Consider the following 21,193-nt stretch of genomic DNA (forward strand, 5'->3'; position numbering starts at 1 on the left):
CATGTGCACAAGCAAAAAGAAAAAAAAGTTTATTCTTTACTTCCCATAAACAAGCAATGTTCAACCACTGCCTGGGAAGCAGGGTTTCAGCATGCGGAACAGTTGCTCCAGAAGACGAACATCGTAAATAATGAATGCCCCCACTTCCTCCTCCTTTCCTTAGTTTTTATATCTCAACTGACATCATATGGTCTGGAATATCCCTTTGATTAGTTTGGGTCAACTGGCTTACTTGTGTCCCCTCTCAGGATCTGGCCCTCGACTGAGGAAGGAATGTTACAGTGCTGATGCTATGCTCAGCAGTAGCCAAAACACTGGTGCGTTATCAGCATCTTTCTAGTTACCAGTGCAGAGCACAGCCCTGTGAGGGCTGCTATGGGGAAATGAACACCATCTCAGCCAGACCCAATACAATCTCCACCCCTTATTCCATACCATTTATGTCATACTCAGATCTCATATCTATCTCCCATACTTGCACAGATCTCGTTTTATGACCTTCTTCCATCTCTCCAGATCTTGGGCTCCATTCCATTGGGATGGATACTCAGGGTAGGAGAAGCAACACAATCGATCATTGGGCACCAACACCAGCTCGGCTCCGGTCATTGTCACACTCTCCTTTGCTCCTCGCAGAATTCACTCTTCATTGTCCTGCGACTTTACTTCCTGCAACATACAACTAAACGCAGATTATCTTTCCCCCAAGGTTAAATCTCCTTGAGGCACACACCAGGTTCCCCCATCTTCCTGCATTACCCACCAGGTACACCCTGGTCCCTGAACAAAGACAATCCCACAAATAGGTTTGCCTTTTCTCATGGGAGGAGAAACCAACACTGACTTCCCCAGCCACTTCCCCATGTGTAGTACAGGGACCTTCTCTCCTCCCACAGTGTGTAGGGGTTTTGTTTGGGCAGGACCAGGGTAGCTGGCAGATCCCCTAGTGTTGACCAGCCAAGTGGCTTCTGCTAAATTTGCCTCCCAATGCTTCCATGTCCCATTACGTAATGCTCCTAACATAGTCTTCAGCAGTCCATTATACCTCTCAGTCTTCCCAGAGGCTTGTGGGTGATAAGGGATGTGATAGATCCACTCAATGCCATGTTTCTTTGCCCAAGAGTTTATGAGGTTATTCTAAAAAAGAGTCTCATTATCTGATTCGATTCTCTCTGGGGTGCTATGTCACCACAAAATGTGCCTCTCAAAGCCTAAGATGGTGTTTCGAACACTGACCTGGTTTACAGGATATGTTTCCAACCAACCAATCGTTGCCTCCACCATGGTGAGTATGTAGCTCTTGCCTTGCCATGTTCGTAGAAGTGGTCCAATGTAGTCAATTTGCCAGACCTCACCATATTGGAAACCAATCTGTCATCCTCTATTCCAGGGAGAGTTTACTTGCATGGCTCATTTAATTGCTGCACGTTTCACATTCATGTGATGACCTCCATGGTCAGGTCCACCCCTCGATCACGAGCCCATCTGTACGTCACATCTCTTCCTAGATGTCCTGATGTTTCATGGGCCTATGGGGTTATAAATAGTTCACCCTTCCGCTCCCAGTCCAAGTCTACCTGGGCTATTACAATCTTGGCAACCTTATCCACCTGCTCATTGTTCTGATGTTCTTCAGTAGCATGACTTTTGGGTATGTGAGCATCGATGTGACATACCTTCAGAGTCGTGTTTTCTACCTGTGCAGTGATGTCCTGTCACAATGCAGTACCCCAGATGGGTTTACCCCTGTGTTGCCAATTGGTCTTCTTCCACTGCTGTAGCCACCCCCATAGGGCGTTAACCACCATCCAGGAGTCAGTAGAGAGGTATAGCACAGGTCGTTTTTCTCATTCAGCAATATTTAGGGCTAACTGGATGGTTTTCACTTCTGCAAACTGGCTTGACTAGCCCTCTCCTTTATCAGTTCCACACAGCAACTTTCCACTTCCAATGGTTTCTTACCACATGTCAAGATCCATCAGTAAATAGAGCATAGCGTCTTTCATTTTCTGGTAACTCGTTATATGGTGGTGCTTCTTGGACACAAGTCACCTCTTCAGGCAATGCTCCTGTTGTAGGTCAATGTGACTGGGTTTTTTTGGTAGCAGTGGGGGCTACAGATATAGCTTCTGTAGAAGCTGCTAAAAGTTTCCCCCCCCCATGGAGCCAAAGATGGTTGGTTCCAGGGCAGACTTCCTGGTGCTGAACCAATTAGAAGTTTTAGTAACGCCTCTGTGATAACATATTTAAGAAAAACCTTGTTGCACAGAAGAAATTGCAACCAGGGGAGTTTCCGACTGAAACTCCGGGCGGCCCGGGTTGCCTCCCCCATCATGGACTGTGTCTGCGGCATGGGCCCGAGGCAGCTGCTGGCCTAGGGCTTCTCTGCACCTAGCCCGGAGCAGGCAGTGGCAACCCCTGAGAAACAGTTTGTGTTGGAACTGATCCCGTAGGCTGGGCCAGGGCGGCCCTGCCGCCTTCCTGCCACAGGCAGGGGTGGCCAGGCCAAGAGGTGCGGGGGTTCCGCGGGCTAGGTCAGGGAGACAGAGTGGCCCCGCAGCCCCCAGGTCCATCCCACGAGAAGCCCATGATGGAGCAGATGAATGCATGGTAGAAGGTCGTTACCCTCTGTGGAAGACCCAGGATGGAGCGGAGTCCTTCAAGAGGCATGTGGCCCATGGAGAGGAAAGCCCACGCCGGAACAGGTTATTCCCGGATAGGACTCGTGGTCCTGTGGGGAACTCACATTGGTACAACTCACCCTCTGTGAAGGACTGTATCCTATGAAGGATGGAGAAGAAACTCTCAGGACAGTAGATATGGAAGAACTACTGCCTGAGGGATGGACTCACTTTGGAGAGGTCCATCAAGGACTGTTACTTGTGGGAGGGACCCCACGGAACAGGGGAAGGACTCAGAGCTTTGTCTCCCCTGTAATCCGTGGTGAAGATCATGGTGAGGCAGGTTGTACCCCCTGCAACCTATGAAGGACCATTGAGGAGCAGTGACCCCCCGCACCCCATGGAAGATACCTAGGGGATAGTAGATTTGGAAGACCTGTTGCCCAAGGAGTGGACTTCTTTCCCTGCACTGATGCAGGGGGAGGAGGGAGAACATGGAAGAAAGGAGGAGTGGTTGTAAATTGTTTTTAAGACTGTTTTATTTCTCACTCTTTAGCTCTTATCTGTAGGAGGCATGTCCAGGGTGCAGAGGACGCACCAAGGGCAGGGAAACCCAAGGGACATGCACCGAAATAGACAACCCCATTGGTCACAAGGTCACATGGTTTTAAGGGATAAGAAGGAGTGCCGAGTTTGAATAAACCTCTTTGATTGCCATCTCATCGAGGAGTTGAGTCCATTTCTTTATCATATAAAGACCCCCACATTACACGTGGTGCCCAACGTGGGGCTTAGAACCTACATTAGGCCAGAATAGAAATCCCTGAATCAGGGGAATATCGGTAAATTCCAGTTATCTATCCATTTTAAGATATGGAAATTTTTCAGCAAAAAAAACTCAGACGTCTATAAGCCGTCATCTCAACCGGTACTGAGAGATGCAGTTAGTATAGAGAGCTCAAAAAATATTAGGGAAAAGTGCACAGGAACAGAAAAAAAGAAAAAGAAGAAGAAAAGAAGAAGTGAAACAGAACGGCGAGGAGCAGAGCCGGAGACCATGTGGACAGCGAAGCAGCAAAGCTGAGTGAGTACCAACACCCAACCCCACCGAAGGAGCTCAGAGTTGTTGTGTTCGTCTCGTGAGCTGCTGCCGGGAGCTCCGCAGCTGAAAAGTGATGGAGATCCCGTGCTGAGGCATCTGGAACTGCCCCGTGCCACCCCCCCTGCATGCCCCGAGGACCCACTGCCCCCCCATGCTCCGCTGGGGACAGTCACCACTGCCATCAGCCATGGTACCCAGCACCTAGCACTAACTGCCTAGCAACCCGGCACAATCCGCAGTTTGCAAGCGCCAGGAAGCGACCAAGCCACGTGCGTGCAACCAGTTTCCCCCCTTCCCCCCCGCTGCCAGGACCTCACACTGGACAGGCCAGGACCGCCGCTGAACGGAACCTGGCACCGCCTGGACATCACCACCGGTAACCGCCCCCGTCGCCGCGCGGTGACCCCCCGCCGCTGCCACAACCACCCCAGACCTCAGTACCAGGCCAAGAACCACCCGGTCGCCCGCAGCCACTGGAGAAGCAGGAGCAGAGACCCGGAGAGCAGTGGACGCCAACGGAGACACCGAAAAAAAAAAAAATGCGAAAAGGAACAGTCAATCCAGAAACCGAAAGTAAAACTCAGCAGCCAAACAAAGGACCCTCGCCCACGTGCACCCACAGCAGTCAGAGTAAGGTAAAAACATGGGAAGTTTTTTCTCCACCGAAATCTCACAAGACATAGACGCACTAACAATTCTGCTAAGACCTTACCACATACAAGACACAAGGGTTGAACTAACAGAGCTTGTACATTTCATTAAAGCAGCAGTGCCCGAGTTGCTGTTGGAGGAGGTTCTGCACATAGAAATATGGTATAGGATAGGAGACCTCATGAAACTGAAGGTTCAAGGGGGAGACCCCCAAGTTAACAATGCCATTTCAACCTGGCAAATCATAATGTCTGTACTACACAGAGCCCACGAGCGGACGGTACAACCACCCCCCCAACACTGCTAGCTGCAGTCCAACTCCTAAGGGTAGAAACACAAACGTACGGGGTTTACCGGGGGAGGGGGGGAATCTGCTTGTGAGTTAAGTTACGAATCAGGAGCCAACAGCCATGGGAACACGGGTCGTTGGGAGGGAACGGAGTCTGTAATGTGAGATCCCAGGCCATGGGATCAGCGCAGGGGGCCCCATTGCAGTGATGAGGGGGGTAACCCAACCTATACCCCTCGTCTCCCTGCGGATGAACAGCGACCACGTGTATGGACGTGGGCGCAGCCATATTTCGTGCCAAACGGACCATAAACCAATCCGTCTCTTCCGACCCCAGAACCGCCCCTCTCCAGTCACAGGCATGGGGGGAGGACCCCTCCCCAACGCCTCGTCCATCACCCACCACCCCCCCCCCAGGGAACCAGCCTCACTGGGGCCACAGGGGGGGAGGCATGGGGGGATGAGGAGGAGGGACTAGGGATGGTTCCACCTTGAGGGAGCGAGAAGGCAAACAGGGGAAGGTCAGTTGACAAGTGGGAACAATGTCGGGATGAGGTATTTCGAGTGGGAGATTTGCAGGTTATCCATGCATTCCCAGTCGATTTTAACCAACGTCAGCCCCCTCAATTCCAGCCTCTGCCATATGAGGTGACAAAGGAATTGAGGCAGTCGGTAAGAAATGCTGGCGTGTCCTTAATCAGTACTTTCATGTATTTGGAGACATTGAGTTCCATCTGTTTTTTCACCCCACATGACTGGAAGAACCTAATGAAACTAGTTCTTAATAACACCCAATACACAGTCTGGTTAACTGACTATTGGGAGAATTGTGCTATGTATACAAACAACACCCAAGCAGGCATAACTGCAAACCAATTAACCGGGGAGGGGAATTACACCACAGTAGATGCCCAATCAATCTATCCCTGGGAGGTGTACGAAGTAATAACAAAACAGACCCTGAAAGACATGAGAAAGCTTCCCACTACAGACCAAGATAGCAACCTGTCATCCAGAGAAGTGTTACAAGGTTCTACTGAACCATATTCACAACCCCTAGATCAACTGCAATCTGTTTTAAACAAGCAAGTTGAGTACAATAAAGCCAGAGAGATGTTTTCTAGGCAATTGGTTTTTGAGAAGGCGAACCCAGACTGCAAAAGAGCTTTGCAGGTCCTTCCTAAAAGGGAGAATGATAGCATTGCTGAACTGGTTCGACCCTGCCAAGGAGTTGGCTCTGTGGAGCACCAGTCTGCCTCTTTAGCCACAGCCCTAAACTCTCAGCTAGGAGTGCAGGAAGAGGTCAGACCTAGAGCGAGTTGCGTTAGATGTGGTGACCCTGACCACTTTCAAAGAGATTGTCCTTGGAGACCCCTAGCAGCAACATCCCACAAGTACCTAAGCAGCAGGGAATGGACTAAGTTGTACCAAGGGTGCTGTGGGCAGGGCAGGGGCCACGCCATGAGCACTGCACTGCTTGCCGCCCTGCTGCTCGCCATCCTCCTCCTCTTTGCCACCCGCTTTCACGAGCAAGAGAGGAAGTAGTTTGAGGCAAGCCATAATGTGCCAACAACCAGTCCCAAGAATACCCCAGTATTCTGCGTCCCCAAGAAAACTGGGAGGTGAATACTGCAGAACTTACAAGCAGTAAAAGCAGTCATAGAGTTTATGGGAGAATTGCAACCTGGACTCCCCTCACCTGCTATGCTTCCAACAAAGTGACCACTACTAATGACTGACTTAAAAAACTGCCTTTTTACCATCTTCCTACACCCTGAGGATGCACCAAGGTTTGCTTTTTCCATCCCTGCCTTGGACAATGCACAGACCATGCAAAGGTATCGCTGGGTTGTCCTTCCTCAGGGAATGCAAAATAACCCAACGAGATATCAAACAACCATCATACACCATTATATAGATGACATATTAATAACCACAACCACAGAAAATGATCTTCAATTTGTTGTTACTGCTCTATCAAAGCTGTCCAAGATGCAGGGTTACAGGTTGCTCTAGAAAAAGTGCAGCAATCGCAACCCTGGACTTACCTTGCATGGAAAATCATGCAGCAGGAAAATTCTCCACAACCACCACAGCTCAAGGTAAAAAACACTTTAACTTTACATGAGTTGCAAAAACTTCTGGGAGCCATCAACTGGTTAAGGTCTCTTTTAGGCATAACCACAGAGGGGTTACACCCTCTATTTGAGTTGCTAAAGAGGGACTCAGACCTAACATCTAGCAAGTCTCTGATAGCAGAGGCAAAGCAAGCGTTAGACACTTGTGCCAAGGTAATAGAAGGCAGACAAGGCAGAAGGAGAAATCCTGAACTGCAAATCTGCCTAACCCTTGTACCCAACAGGTACCAACCATTTGCAGTTTTGTTTCAGTGGGATCAGACTGAAAAAGATCCACTGCAAATTCTAGAGTGGTTGTTTCTTCCCCACACACCACCTAAAACTGTGTGGACTACTAATGAAATGTTTGCCAAGCTTGTCATTAAAGGCAGAGGACGACTACAGGAACTGGATGGGAGAGATCCTGCCACCATCTACATCCCAGCTGCAAAAGACAACCTCGACTGGATGCTAGTTGAGGACGCAGGATTCCAGGCTACCTTGACAGGTTTTAACATTTCAATTCATCTCCCTAAACACAGATTGTGGGCAGAAATTGGTAGTTTACCTTTAAAGGCCACAACCAGATGCAAACATGAACCAGTGAAAGGTCTCACGGTCTTCACAGATGCATCTGGAAGGACACAAAAAGCTGCAGTGATTTGAGTAAACCCTGACACAGGACAATGGGAACAAGAGGTACAGACCATGAACCAGGGTTCTGTGCAGGTTCTGGAACTGGCTGCCATTCGTATTGCCTTGGGGAAGTTTTCTGAACAACCTATTAATATTATTACTGATTCCTGTTATGCTGCAGGATTAGTATCCTGTCTCAAAAGTTCACTTCCTTGAGATGTTGCTAAACCTCACCTGTTGTATGAAATGCGTTCTGTATGGTTTCTTGTCAATCACAGAAGGTTTGATTTTTACATAATGCACACAAGGTCACACACAGGCACACCAGGACCAATAGCTGATGGGAACCGGGAGGTTGACAAAGCAGCAATGTTTAACACTGTACCTAGTCTTAGAGTAAGTGAAATTTTTCTCATTCATTTTTCCATCAGAACGCACGTTCTCTGAAGAGACAATTTCAAAAAACACTCAATCAGGCTTGAGACATAATCATGCCATGCCCAGACTGTCAGAAAATCACACTCATGCCATCTCAGCAAGGCGTTAACCCCAGAGGGTTAATGGTAAATGAGATTTGGCAAATTGATGTCACACACATAGTCGAATGTAATACATTAGATACCATTCACAATACATAACTGCCACTGCACACACTGGGGAAAAGGTCAAGAGTGTAATAAGACACTAGTTTAGTTGCTTAGCAACCCTAAATACCCCAAAACGTATCAAAACTGACAATAAACCAGTTTTTATATCATAGCAGTAACAACCTTCCTATCAAATTGGGAAATTTCTCACATCACTGGTATTCCACACTCACCCACCACACAGGTAATTATAAAAAGGGCACATCACACTCCAAAAGACATATTAACAAACAAAAAAGGGGGGAATCAGTCTGTAGCCCGCAAGAGCGTCTGTGGAAAACCATGTATGTTATAAATTTCTTAAACTGTGACAGTGCTGAAAGAAGCAGGCACGAAAGGCAGCACAGACCTCAGGTTTTTTGCCTCTCCCAAACCAACAGTCATGGTAAGAGATATGATTTCAGACAGTGGACAGGACAGGTGGATCTTGTGACTTGGGGACGAGGCTACGCCCCACGTTACACTTATCCTGTTAGTAATAAATTTTAGTATTATCCCCATGTTGAGTCTGGAATACTTTATTGAATGCGAGAACACAATTTAAGGGTCTTGGGGGCAGGACATGCTAATGAGGAGGATGACCCAGGCAGTACTCGACAGTCTTTTTCTGGTCGACACAGGGCACCATTGTCGTAGGGTACCTGTCGGAGGCCTTAGTCTGTAGGGGAAGAAAGACACAGGACACACACACACCAGGATGATGAGACACTAGGATGAACTGGAATACTTTATTGAATGCGAGAACACAATTTAAGGGTCTTGGGGGCAGGACATGCTAATGAGGAGGATGAACTATGTTAATTAAGGAGTTACACAAGTTTTACTGCAGGTTACCCAATAGGTTAATATTTCCCTCAACCAAGATTACATGGGGGAAAGGGATTAAAGGGGTTTAGACGTGGTCTAATAAAATCATTTCAAAAGTCCTTTCTTGTTTCTGCTGGAGCCAGGCTTAATCCACAAGGTTGAACTTTTACAGGTCTTGTGAGAAGGGTCCAACTCCTTCAGATCACAGGATTTTTGTCATCCCTTGTTGCCCAAGGTTTATAGCTCAAGCTGATCAAATTCTTTTTTGCTGACAGTTGGGTTTGAACCCCTTCAGGGTTGTGGTTTACTTTTTAAAACAGTTGGACAACGTTAGTCGGGGTGACCTGGGTATTTGAAAGCTGTGGTAACCACTATTTTATATTGACCCAGGAAACTCAGAAATTCACCCTTGGACACCACACTGTCGTGTATGTACCCTATATGGTCCAGACTGTACTCGAACAGAAGGTGAGTCACTGGTTATCCCCTAACAGGATGCTCAAGTATCAAGCTGTGTTGTTGGAACCGAATGATGTTACTCTAAAAACAACATCTGTTGTCAATCCTGCTATGTTTCTGTCCTCACCATTGACTGACAGTGTACCAGAACATGACTGTTTGCAGACTATAGAAGAAACCTATTCCAGCAGACCAGACCTGAAGGACGTACCTCTGGAGAACCCAGATTGGGAATTGTATACTGATGGAAGCAGCTTTGTGTGGGATGGTAAACGAATGATAGGATATGCTGTAACAACTATGGACAAGCTAATCTAGGTGAAGGCCTTGCCACTGGATGTATCATCACAGAAAACTGAATTGACTGCACTGATGAGGGCTCTGGAACTGAGTGAAGGATAGAAGGTAAATGTATGGACTGACTCTAAATATGCATTTAGTGTTGTGCATGCTCATGTAACCATCTGGAAGGAAAGAGGGCTGATGACCACTCAGGGCAATGAGATCAAGCATGTCAAACAGATTCATGCACTCCTGCAGAGTATTTGGTATCCTATGGAGGTGTCTATTATGCATTGCAGAGCTCATCAAAAGGGAAAAACAACTCCCAAATTGGGGAATCATTTTGCCAATCAAACAGGAAAAGGGGTTGCAGAAAAAGGTATCCTAGCAGTAATACCACAATAAGAAATCGATCTGTCAGGGTTGACCCCAAAATATGATGAGAGACCTCCAGTTAATTTAGACCCTCAAGGCTGAAATTTAAGACGGTGGGTGGGCTGTTACACCTACAGGACAAGTTATAGTGCCACCCCAACTCCTTCGGGAGATAACCCTGTGGGGACCTGACAGTACTTATTGGGGAATAGAAAATCTTTTGAAACATTTGAAGAAGACAGTGATAGGAATAGGAATGACGGAAATTGTACAATCTATAGTAAGTAAATGTGAAGTCTGTTGTCAAAACAATCCTAATACTAGTAAAAGAGTGGTGTTAGGGGTAACAAAGGTCAGAGATCTTTCTGTAGACTATTGGCAAATAGATTTTACTGAGTACCACACAAAGAAGGATACAGGTTACTGGTGTTGGTTGAAACTTTCAGTGGTTGGCCTGAAGCTTACCCCCGTCGCACTAACACAGTGAGAGAAGTGGTAAAAGTTTTTCTCAAGCATATAATTCCAAGATTTGGGGTTCCTTTGGGAATATCATCTGACAGAGGGACACACTTCATTGCAACAGTAGTGGGGGAGGTTAGTCGAGCTTTGGGAATTGCTTGGGATCTGCAAACTCCTTACAGACCTCAGGCGAGTGGCAAATTTGAATGCATGAATGGCACTCTCAAAACACAAGCAAAATTTGTCAAGAAACATCTATGATATGGGTTCAGACCTTACCTGTAGCCTTGCTGAGAATCTGCATACAACCAAGGCGGAGAGACAACATAAGTCCCTATGAGATATTTTATGGCAGTCCATACCAAATTCCGCATATCCTAGGAGAAATTCATATGAGGGGGAAAAGTGAGTTGCAAAATTATTTAATGGCCTGCCTTAAGCTCTACTTTGCAGAAACTCCAGAGATTCATCATGTCATCCAGACCCATAGGATTGGACACTCCTGTTCATCTGTTCCAACCTGGAGACTGGGTCTATGTTAAATAGTGGGACAGTGACCCCCTGCAAGCTAAGTGGAAAGGGTCATTTCAAGTACTGTTGACCAACCTCACCGCGGTCAAGGTTGGTGGCAAAGGACCCTGGATCCACTACTCCAGAGTTAAGAAGGCCTTTGCTCCTGGGACAAGTGGAACAACAGAGACTGTTACAGATAAGGAAAATGTTGTTTAAAGTACTCTTTCTGTATGTATTGCCAGTAACCATGAATCAGGTTTGGAACCAAAATTTACATTTGACTTTAGTTCAAAATATATCCAGTATTCCTCATAAAAATGATTGCTGGATTTGTACTCAAATGCTAACAATTGGTGAGGATAAAAGCTGACCTTTAACTGGTATTTTAGTGAATGAGACAAACATTGGTGAGGACCCTAAACTCCAGGACCGCTCAGAAATTTTCGCATCTGGAAGGTGGGAACAGATCACTAAGACCTACTTACCCATAGCCCTGAGCAGCTTAATTCCTGATCAAGAAAATTCCCTGCATAGTTGTTAATGCCATAGGAAAGGTCATTCTCCCTTTGTATTGTCATAAAAACTGAGTTGAGAATAAGGTTAACACTGGAAGTTATAAAAGGAATGGCACCAACACCCTGGAGAATTATTCCCCCACAGGGTTCAGGATGATATTGGATATGTAAAAATGAAGCACGGAAAGTTTTGCCCCTTGACAAGTGTCTCAGTTTAATGAGAGTGAAGTGTTTTGCTAAGGAGGATGAGTTATGAGGAAGACCAAGCTCCTCCCTCCAAGCAATTGTAAATCTGAAATTAAGAGGTTCCAATTGAGGAAGTATAGAGAAAGAAAAAGATAACAACCTTTTATTAAAGGATATATGTGTATTGGTAGAACAACAAATGAACACAAAAACAACTAAACAATAATCCTGCACCCAAAGTTCCCTACAAAAAAAACCAGTTCTGTACTTTTTGCCTTTTGGTGCAATTCTAACCACAATCAGCAGGGGGTGCTGTTGGATCACTAGAGGAACAGGACCTGTACTTGTTCTGTGTTGGCCAGCAGGGGGCGCTGTTGGGCTCTGGTAGTCGCCGCGTGGGGGTCCCGGTGCATGGGAGAAGCCGAAATGAAGATCTCCCCCCCACACCGAGAAGGGGAAGGAGAAAAGGGGAAAAAAGGGCTCTTTCCCACAGACTCACGCTTGTCAGCAGCTGGCTCCAACCAGGACTCCCCCAAAGGTTCCTTTGCAGAAGGGCCAAGCCTCTCCAATGAAATCTGAACAAGTCCAGGCTGGGGGCAGAACAGGAGGCAGGAGAACAGAGGCGAACTGGAACCAGAAGCAGCCAGATGACCCAGCTGAAAACAAAATGAACTTTGGAATCCTCCCACACAAACACCCTCCCTGAGTCAGGGAAAACGTGGAGTGCCTGTCGTTTCCCAAGGAGAGAAAAAAACCCTCATCACCTCCCCCCCAGAGTCTTCTGAGGGCCATCAACCTGGAACATGGGTCTACCGGCTAGTTCTTTTGTGTGTGTCAATCACCCTAACCAAACCGCCCTCTCCCGTTCAACATCTTTCTTTCACAATGATGCAGGGGAAAGAAAAATTCCCGCCTTGGTTTTTTAGAACAAGTAAACCTATGACAACAAGGATCAAACCTATGTTCTTGGGGCTGTAATCCTGAATATAATGATATTCCATCAAATTAAAGAACAAGGTGGGTGGATAAGAACTTATGTAAAGAGGATAAAAAGATCCAATAATCCCCTTGTTGAATGTTCCACAGTCTTTGACAGGTTGGTTAGAGCTCTTATTCCTTCTTTAGGAGTGTATGTATGTATGGTCAGTCTTCGCGAACGAAGATTTGGGAAAGGTCTTTACCCTTCGAGCCTGCGCAGTGGATTTTTTAGGTGAGACAGTGTACGTTGAGCTGAACCCACCCTTTAATCCTAAGGTTCATCTGCTGGGGCTGAGCAAGTTTGGACAGTGGCAGTGAGGTCCTCAGGACGTAGGTTTGTTTAGAGTGACCTTCTCTTAGATGGATGACCTTACAGGGTTGATGAGCTCCATCTGCCCGGAGGAGTTTCCCTGACCAGGAATCAAACCTGGACCGCAGTGGTGAGAGTCCTCCATCCTAACCACTAGACCACCAGGGGTCCCCTTCTTTAGGAGTAAATGATTCTTAACATTTCGGTCATTATTGAACATATTGAGAATCAAATTTCAGATGCAATCATTGCCTTACAAGAAGTCCATGGTTTGCCTCATGTAGTTTTGCAGAACAGAATGGCTCTTGAGCTTTTACTACAAAGGATCATGTGTATGGTTATAAACACCAGTTGTTGTTCTGATGTAGATCAAAGTAGAAGGATTACTATGGATATAGCTGAAATTTGGAAACAAACTCAAATTCTACATCAAGTAACTCCTGAAGATACCTTGTTTGGTTTCGGAGATATCTTACACAAACTTACTTCATGGTTACCAAATTGGACCTGGATAAAACAGTTGTTCATAATAATTTTAAATATCATTAGTGTTTTGTCACAGTCTGAAGAGACTGGAATGTTTTCTAAAGAGGATGAGTTATGAGATAGACCAAACTTCTCTCTCTCAGCAATTGTAAATTCAAAATTAAGGGGTTTTAATCAACGAAGTGTGGAAAAACAGAAGAAATAACAACCCTTTATTAAAAGATATATGTATGTTGACAAAACCAGTAACAGAACACAAAAAAACTAGACAGTAGTCCTAGAAAAAACAAACAAAAAAGTCTGAATAAATACTTCTCTGTCCTTTAGCGCAGTCCTAATCGTGACCTGCAGGGGGTACTGTTGGATCGCTGGAGGTTTAGGGCCTGCGGTTCTTTGTATTGACCTTCAGGGGGCACTGTTGGATCGCTGGAGGTGTAGGGCCTGCAGTACTCTGTCATTGTGGCCTGCAGGGGGCACTGTTGGGCTCTGATGGTCACCATGTGGGAAGGGAGGGGGTGTCTGGAGGGTGGTCTCGGATTGCGGGACAAGTCGAAAAGAAAATGGGGGGGGCCCTTCCCCCAATGGAAGAAAAAGGGGAAAGGAAGCAGTTCACTCCCACGGGACTCACTGTTGTCTCAGATGATGGTGTCTCAAAGCTCCTCCCTTCTGTCCCCGTGGGCACACAACTCTCCAATGAAAAACACAGCAGATCCAGGCTGGAGACAAGAGACAGTTCGCAGGCAAGTTGAGGCCAGTAGTCAGACCTGATCAGGACGAGAAACCAGAAAGGCAGGCTTCCAGGCCCCCTCCCCAAATGCATGCACGCAGACCCCCGTCTCCGTCCCAGAACTAGAGTTCTACTCCGAGGTCCCACCTCTCCTCTGTCCCACCTCTCCTCTGTCCGGCTGGTCAGTTCCCCCAGCCTCTGATGGGCCATTAGCTAGGAATTCAACCAGATCTTTTGTAAAGCTAATTGACTCCCTTCCCCCCACTCACTCCATTTTTTTCTCACAGTGGAGCAGGGGAAGAAAAATTCCCCTATGGGATTTTATAACCTATAACATGTTTGCATAACGACTTGCTGTATGATTCAATGTTGTACTAGTTGTTTGTCTTTATGATTTAATATTAGATATAAGTGGTAGAGACTTGACAAGATAAAATTCCTGCCAGGCTCTAAGGGGGGATATGATGCCTTAAGTCACTTATATAGATTTTAGTACATCTTTTTAACACTTTAGCATAGAACTTTTAGCAAACCACCTGTTATGCTTAATTAGACGCTGTTACTTTTGGTCTGTGCTTGGTGCAGCCACCTGTGAGAATCTGTTCTTTTCCTGTCAAGTTATGAGAAAACAAGCACTGATAAATGAGAATGTCCTTGAAGGAAGCATCCTGTATAAACTGAAATTAATTGATGACTGGCTATTGGTTATTGACTGGCTATTGGACATTTGACGGAGAAAGTGAAGAGGAGGATGATGAAGTAAACCCCCAGACTCATTTAGAAAAGACCCCCCGAGGTGTAGCACGCAGGCTCAGGGAAATTCCAATGTACACACGCATGCGCAGAAGGGACACCACTTACATAACGGGGGAGGGAATGAAGGCCTCTGGTTGGGCGGTGCTGGCCACACCTGCCCAGGTAGACGTCATAGGTTAATTGTATAAAAAGCAGATAGTTCTTGCTGGGAGCTTATTCAAGCTTCACATGGAGGACAATGTTACCTCTGCAGGGATACCTGTTATCGTGCGAGCCTGCCGATGCTCTAAGGATGCAACTTCTGCTATGGGGAATTCTAAGCATTCTGGGGTCAGTAAGACGACCTCGTAAGTAACACCTGAGTGAGTGGGGGGTTGTCTTGGGGACTTGTTTCCCTTCTCTTTCTTCTCTCTCATTTCTCATTTTGTTTGTTATTTCTTTGTAATAAATATTGTTTTGTTGAGCTTTCAACGGTGTACTGGTTTCAGTTTCGGCAATCTCCCTGCTACACCACCCTTTGTACCAAATTTTTGAAACATTGTTTAATATTTTTTGTCAAGGATTTCAATAGATAGAAATTTTTAGCAAGGCAAAGGACATCTTGTCTGTATAGAGTGTACTTAGAAAATTACATAACCGACACATTGCTTGATATAACCTAGTCAAAACTACTCAAAGGGGACCCAGAGGCCTTGAAATTGTTCCAAGGAGGACAGAAGATGCTGATGAAGAAGAAGAAGATAGGGGTCTTTTTGAGACCTCTGACCCAATTCAGGAAGTGTGCAACAATCCCACAATGGAAGGATCTTCTGAGAGGCCAGGCAGGGTAGATAATTGTTTAAATTTCTCTGTAGCCACTGTGATTACACCAAAAGCTCATTGATACCCCTTTGGATCTTTGAAGTATCCTCTCCTGAGGTAATCAATGCCAAGGATGCAAGGGGCCTCTGGACCAGTCACAATGGGGTGCTTTTCCCATTTGTCCCCCATTAAACTTACTTCAACCTCTAGCACTGATAATTCTTGACTTCCTCCTGTCACTCCAGAAATCCAGATGGGCTCTGTGCTTTTATGCCTCGATGGCATCAAAGTGCACTGTGTACTGGTGTCTACTAGAGCTCAATATCTCTGCGGATATGATGTGCCAGGCCATCGAATCCACACAGTCCAGTAAACCCTATTGTCCCTTTCCTTCTCCTGGCTGAAGGCAGGACCCCTCTATTGTTCCTGGTCAGAGTATTCACTTTGCTTTGCCCAATCAGAGGTCCCCTCATCATGATCACAGGAATTGATCTCAGTCTTTCTGTGTCTCAGAGGTCGCTGATCTCTTTCTGGGGCCTCTGCATCAGCTACATGGACGGCCTTCTTACTAACTTTCTTCCCTCTGAATTCTCATACCCAGGTGTAATGGTTTGGTTTTTAGGGCTTCCTTGGTAACCAGGTCGAAATCAAGGAAGTATTCCATCCTATTCCTTTACGTAATCAAACATATAAATATGAGAGGAGGACAGATTGAGTCTCTCTTCTCTTCCAGCGAGGTTTAGAGACAGCAGACTCCCGCAGCCAGTCTTGTTCGTGTGTGGGGGCTGAGGCCTGGTCAGGCCTATGGAACCTGTTGTTTCTGCCAATTCCAGGAGACGGAGGGTAGCGTTGGTGTTTGGCGCGATTCTGCTATCTCAAGGAGAGTAGTAAGATTTTCTTTTGCTAATTCTTTATTGATTGTGTAAACTTGTTCTGGTTTGTTTTTGGTTTTGTCCTTTTTTTCCCCTTTCCCTTTGGGGGTGTTTGTGGTTCTCTTTTTATATGTACATAGTATTTTAACTGTATATAACTGTGATATATGTAAATATATATATTTTGCTGTAGTTCTGCTATTTCAGTTTTTTTTCCCATAGTGTTTTTCCTCTTGGTCTTTACTGGAGAAGGGGGGAGGGGAGGGGAGGAGGCTTTTCGCTGGGTCTTGGGGACTTGACGGGGAACCAAATCAAAACTTAGACACTAGGTGTAATGGTTTTGAGTCTTAGGCCTTCCTTCCTGGTAACCAAGGAAGTATTCCACTCTATCCCTTTATGTAAACAGAGGTATAAATATGAGAGGAGGAGAGATCAAGACTCTCTTCTCTTCCAGCGAGGTCTGGAGGCAACAGGTTCCCTGTGTCCAGTCTTTTCTCATGTGGGCTGAAACCTGCTGTGGCCTATTGTCTTTCCGATCCAGGAAGAGGTCTGGTGGTGTGGCATGATCCTGTTTTCTCAAGGGAAGTATTGAGATTTCATTTTGCTAGTTCTTTATTGATTGTTCCCGGATTTCGATTGTGCATATCTGTTTTGGTTTTCTTTTTTGTCCCTTTTTCCCCTTTCCCTTTCCCTTTTGGGATGTTTGGGGTTCCTTTTTATATGTATATAGTATTTTAACTGCATATAACTGTGATATATGTAAAAATATATATATATTGATATAATTCGGTTGGTTTCAGTTTTTTTCAGTTTCCATAGTTTTTTTTCATTTGCCCAAAGGGGAAGGGAGGGGAAAGGTTTTCGCTATAGTCTTGGGGACTTGGCGGGGAGCCAGGTCCAAACTTACTCACCGGGCTTCAAGTTTATAGGTAAGTTCACCATCCCACTTCTTCATGTCTTCCCCTTGGTCACGCAGAAAGAACCATAGTTCACCATGTGGCCTGCTCTTGGGGATTCCTTTCCTTCTGAATGGGACAGAAGGAGACCGAGATTGATCTCTTGGACTGTCTCTGCAGCAGTTCTCTCATTCGGGGCACTTGTAAGGCCTCTCCTCAGCGTAGATGCACCAGTGGCGGAGATTGGAGCTGTCTCTGGAATCTAATTTGCTGACCCGTGGGAGTGAGGAGGTTTCCATACTTTCTTCTATATTCCATATCCAGGCAGACATCGTGTCCACAGATGGTTCATCCATCTTCGGATGGTATATTGTCACCAGGCAGTTAACATATGATGCGGGGGCACCTTGAATTACCTTTCTCCACATGGGCAGCGTGCAAGGGACATCCTCTGGATTGCTGAAGAGGGGATTGTATGTGCCATTGTAAATGATTTCCAGCATTACCAATTCCCGCAGGTACTGGATACCTCCATCTGCAGTAGTCCACTTTCTTAGGGAGTTCACTAGATCTTCCTCGAACAGGTACCTTTCTCTCACACTCAAGAGGAGCTGAACCCAAAGACTGCAAATGCCGTTCTCCTTTCCAATTTCTTTTTCGATTTCACGATCTCTGGCAATAGATCCTAGTTGCTGTGCTTCATGACCTTCTAACAGGTGACTACTAGACCCGTTATCCCAGCATCGGAGCAACCAGGTAAGAATTCATTCACCAGACTGGCAGCCATAATCTCTCCCCAAATCCCGAAGTTCTGATGGGCTCAGGGACCAGGTAACTTTGCTTTCCTGTCTGATTTCCTCTCTGCTTCTCTCGTGTGGAACCGTTTCTGCTTCCTCTAGTGAATCACTGGCTATTTGTCCTGCCTCCCCTTCTTCTCTTGGAGGCGTGGACGGGGTAGATCCTTCTCCTTCTTCCTCCCTTACTAATCATGGAGGTAGGCCTGTATGTCCTGTAGATCTCCTTACCCATATCTTCCTTTTCATTACAGGGGCAATAATGACTTCAGATGTCGTAGTTTGGGTCCCTGTCTCAGTCATAGTCTTTTTAGAGTATTGAACTGCAGCTCAATAAGCACAGGTCAGGCCCCAGTACAGGGCAAGAAGTTGCTGGTTTTGATCGGGGTAGGCAAGGCAGCCTTCCATTAAACAACATGTCAGTTTGTTGGGGTTGAATACTTGTTCTGATGTGAAGTCCCAGGCAATGGGGGGTGTTAAACACCCTAAGAACCTGCCTAAATTCATCCACATCCCCTGCCACCCAGGAACTGGGCCCTTTAAGGCGCATCCCAGTAAGTTCTCTCTCGAAGTTTGTTTTGTCCTGCAACAAGGCAACAAAGACATTACTACATTCCCTAATTCCCATAATGTTCTTATAGTGTTGGTTATAAGCAGTCCCATTGCCAGACAGCTCAAGTAAGGGTTAGTAAAGATCATTGGTGCCTTCATTGCAAAGCCCTCTATGTCAAAATTAAGAAGGGAAAGATAGTTGTATCCATCCCCCTGGAGGTCTTTCAAAGGGTAAGTCCCACATCCCAGAAAGACTGTTAGTAAAAGTACAGGTATAAATACTAAAACTGGGTGTAAGGTCATGTTTTATATTAGTATGTTCCCAAGTTAGCAAAAACAAAAACATAAGCAAGGCAGTGTTTATATAAACAGGTTTTCTTGGCAGTCTTCCCAGGGTTTCGGCACCAATTTTGTTATTGGTTACCTTGACTGAAGGCCCGGTGTCCACCAAGACTCTGCCCAACCCCCCCATAGAGGGAAAGGGAGGAGGGAAGGGGGGAAAGAAGAGAGAAAAAAAAAATTGCGAACCTGAGACTGCCAAGAAAAGTGTTTTTATATTTACACAGAGAGAGAAAAAAAAAAGAACTATAAGCACTATACACACAGGGAAAACTGACAATAAAGACTACTTCCCCACAAAAGGTGGTTTCCTCCTCCGAATAACAACCATCTATTCCGTACAACTGTCCCGGAAGAGAAGAGAGGGAGTTGTTTCCTTCTTGTCTCTTTATATCTGATGCCTGTGCAGCTTATGCTAAGAAAAAAAAAACCTCAGGAGCAGTTAATTGAGGGTGAGATAAGGAAAGGGTTTAATTTGTGCCAAGGCATAGATGTTACAGGACGCGCGCCGGCTGTACCCGAGATGTTACATTTTATAATACTGCTTGACCAATTCAAGTTTTGTCCATCCCATTGCCTTTGCTCTGGTCCACCCCCTGGTCCACCCCCTGGGAATTGGATCTGTGGACTTTTGGGACCACCTCTTCATCATTCTCATCATCCTCAGAGCACAAAGGGTACACGGTCACCTAGTTCTTGACTGTGTTCTGTTGTTCATGCCAAGATATGAGTGTTCTCTAAACAGCATAGGCCTTGCCTTGACAAAAGACTAAACATTTCTACTGAATTCAGGGGTAGGATTAATATAGGGAGCATGGAATGGGGTAAGAGGGTTGAGGAACGTGTAAACTACTTGTGCTACAGGGTGAGGGATAAGGACTGAAAACTTATAAAGTTTACAAAGAAAACTAGAAAAATAAGAAACTAAAAGGGTCTTAAGGCATCAATCTGAGCTGACATAACATGGTATGGAATACCTTATTGGTAAAATATACATCAGGTGACCTATCCTAGTTCCATTTCCCTCCTAGGGAGGGTTACAAACCCACTACAGTCCTCCAGGCTAGGTGATTCTGGAACTGATGAGGTAGCCAGAGTTGAGGGAACTGGTCTCATAGTTCTCTTGGTCTGCAAGCGAGTTAGGCGGGTTGGGTGGCTTGTCGGAGATGGGCGACTCAGAGAGGCCTGTGTCAGTTGGTTGGTGGAGAGGCAGGATGACTGTGAGTCGCAGGCGATGGGCAGTGGTAGCAGGCAGCGTGGGCTGACAACAGTAACAGGTGGCGATACAGGAACTCTCTGAGGCAGGAGCAGCTTACTGGTGCTGGAAGGTGAAGCAGGTGGCAGTCGTGGCCATGGCTCTAACCCATATGACTGTGCTGTGGCAGCGTTTGCCGGGGAGTGATGTGTTTCTGAACTCTGTTCAGTGGTTGGAACCCATCCCAGGCAGCAGTTGCCAAAGTTCTTTCAAGCAGTTGCTGAGTCCCCTGCGTGCGTGGGCTTCCCTGACTTTTGCAGTGGCGCTGCATCCCACAGCAGTGAGTTTTGCAAGGAAGGGTCTTCTATTTCAGCCTCATGTTGTTTAAGGAGGTATTTCATTAGTTCGTAAACTGTCTTTTGCTCTGAGGGCATGTTAGACCCCATTTCCTGAGCAGTCTTTTTTTTGTTCCAGGCAGGTATTTTGCCCGTTGTTTTTGTTCCAGGGCTATTTACTTTCCCTGGTTGCTTAAAGCAGCCTTTGTTTCGATCTGGGGAGGTTCTATTTTTTGACCTCTGGGCATTTATCCCTCCCTATTCCTGTAACCACGTTACTTTCTGTCCAGCAGAGACAAACTGAAGTGCCTCTCGTCAGGTTCGGTTGCGAACCACCTCCAGAGCAGGAACCTCTTCTCCTTGTCTTTATTCTCACCCAGGTCCCATGTCCCTGTTCGGGTGCCATTTGAGACGGTTTGAATGATAACGGATGATCCAGTTTGTGGGTACAATGTTGAATACTTTATTTGACACAACCTTAGCTATATATAGG

General features: G+C 46.1%; 1 long non-coding RNA gene across 1 annotated transcript; it reads left to right on the forward strand.

The window, feature by feature from the left end:
* The first annotated feature begins 2,211 nt into the window (after positions 1-2,211).
* LOC116780014 lies at positions 2,212-3,119 on the forward strand. Its single transcript, XR_004354286.1, has 3 exons — positions 2,212-2,289; positions 3,000-3,004; positions 3,106-3,119. It is a non-coding gene; the product is annotated as an uncharacterized LOC116780014 (long non-coding RNA).
* Positions 3,120-21,193: the final 18,074 nt, after the last annotated feature.

The sequence above is a fragment of the Chiroxiphia lanceolata genome, chromosome W (assembly GCF_009829145.1).
Source record: "Chiroxiphia lanceolata isolate bChiLan1 chromosome W, bChiLan1.pri, whole genome shotgun sequence".
Classification (NCBI taxonomy): Eukaryota; Metazoa; Chordata; class Aves; order Passeriformes; family Pipridae; genus Chiroxiphia; species Chiroxiphia lanceolata.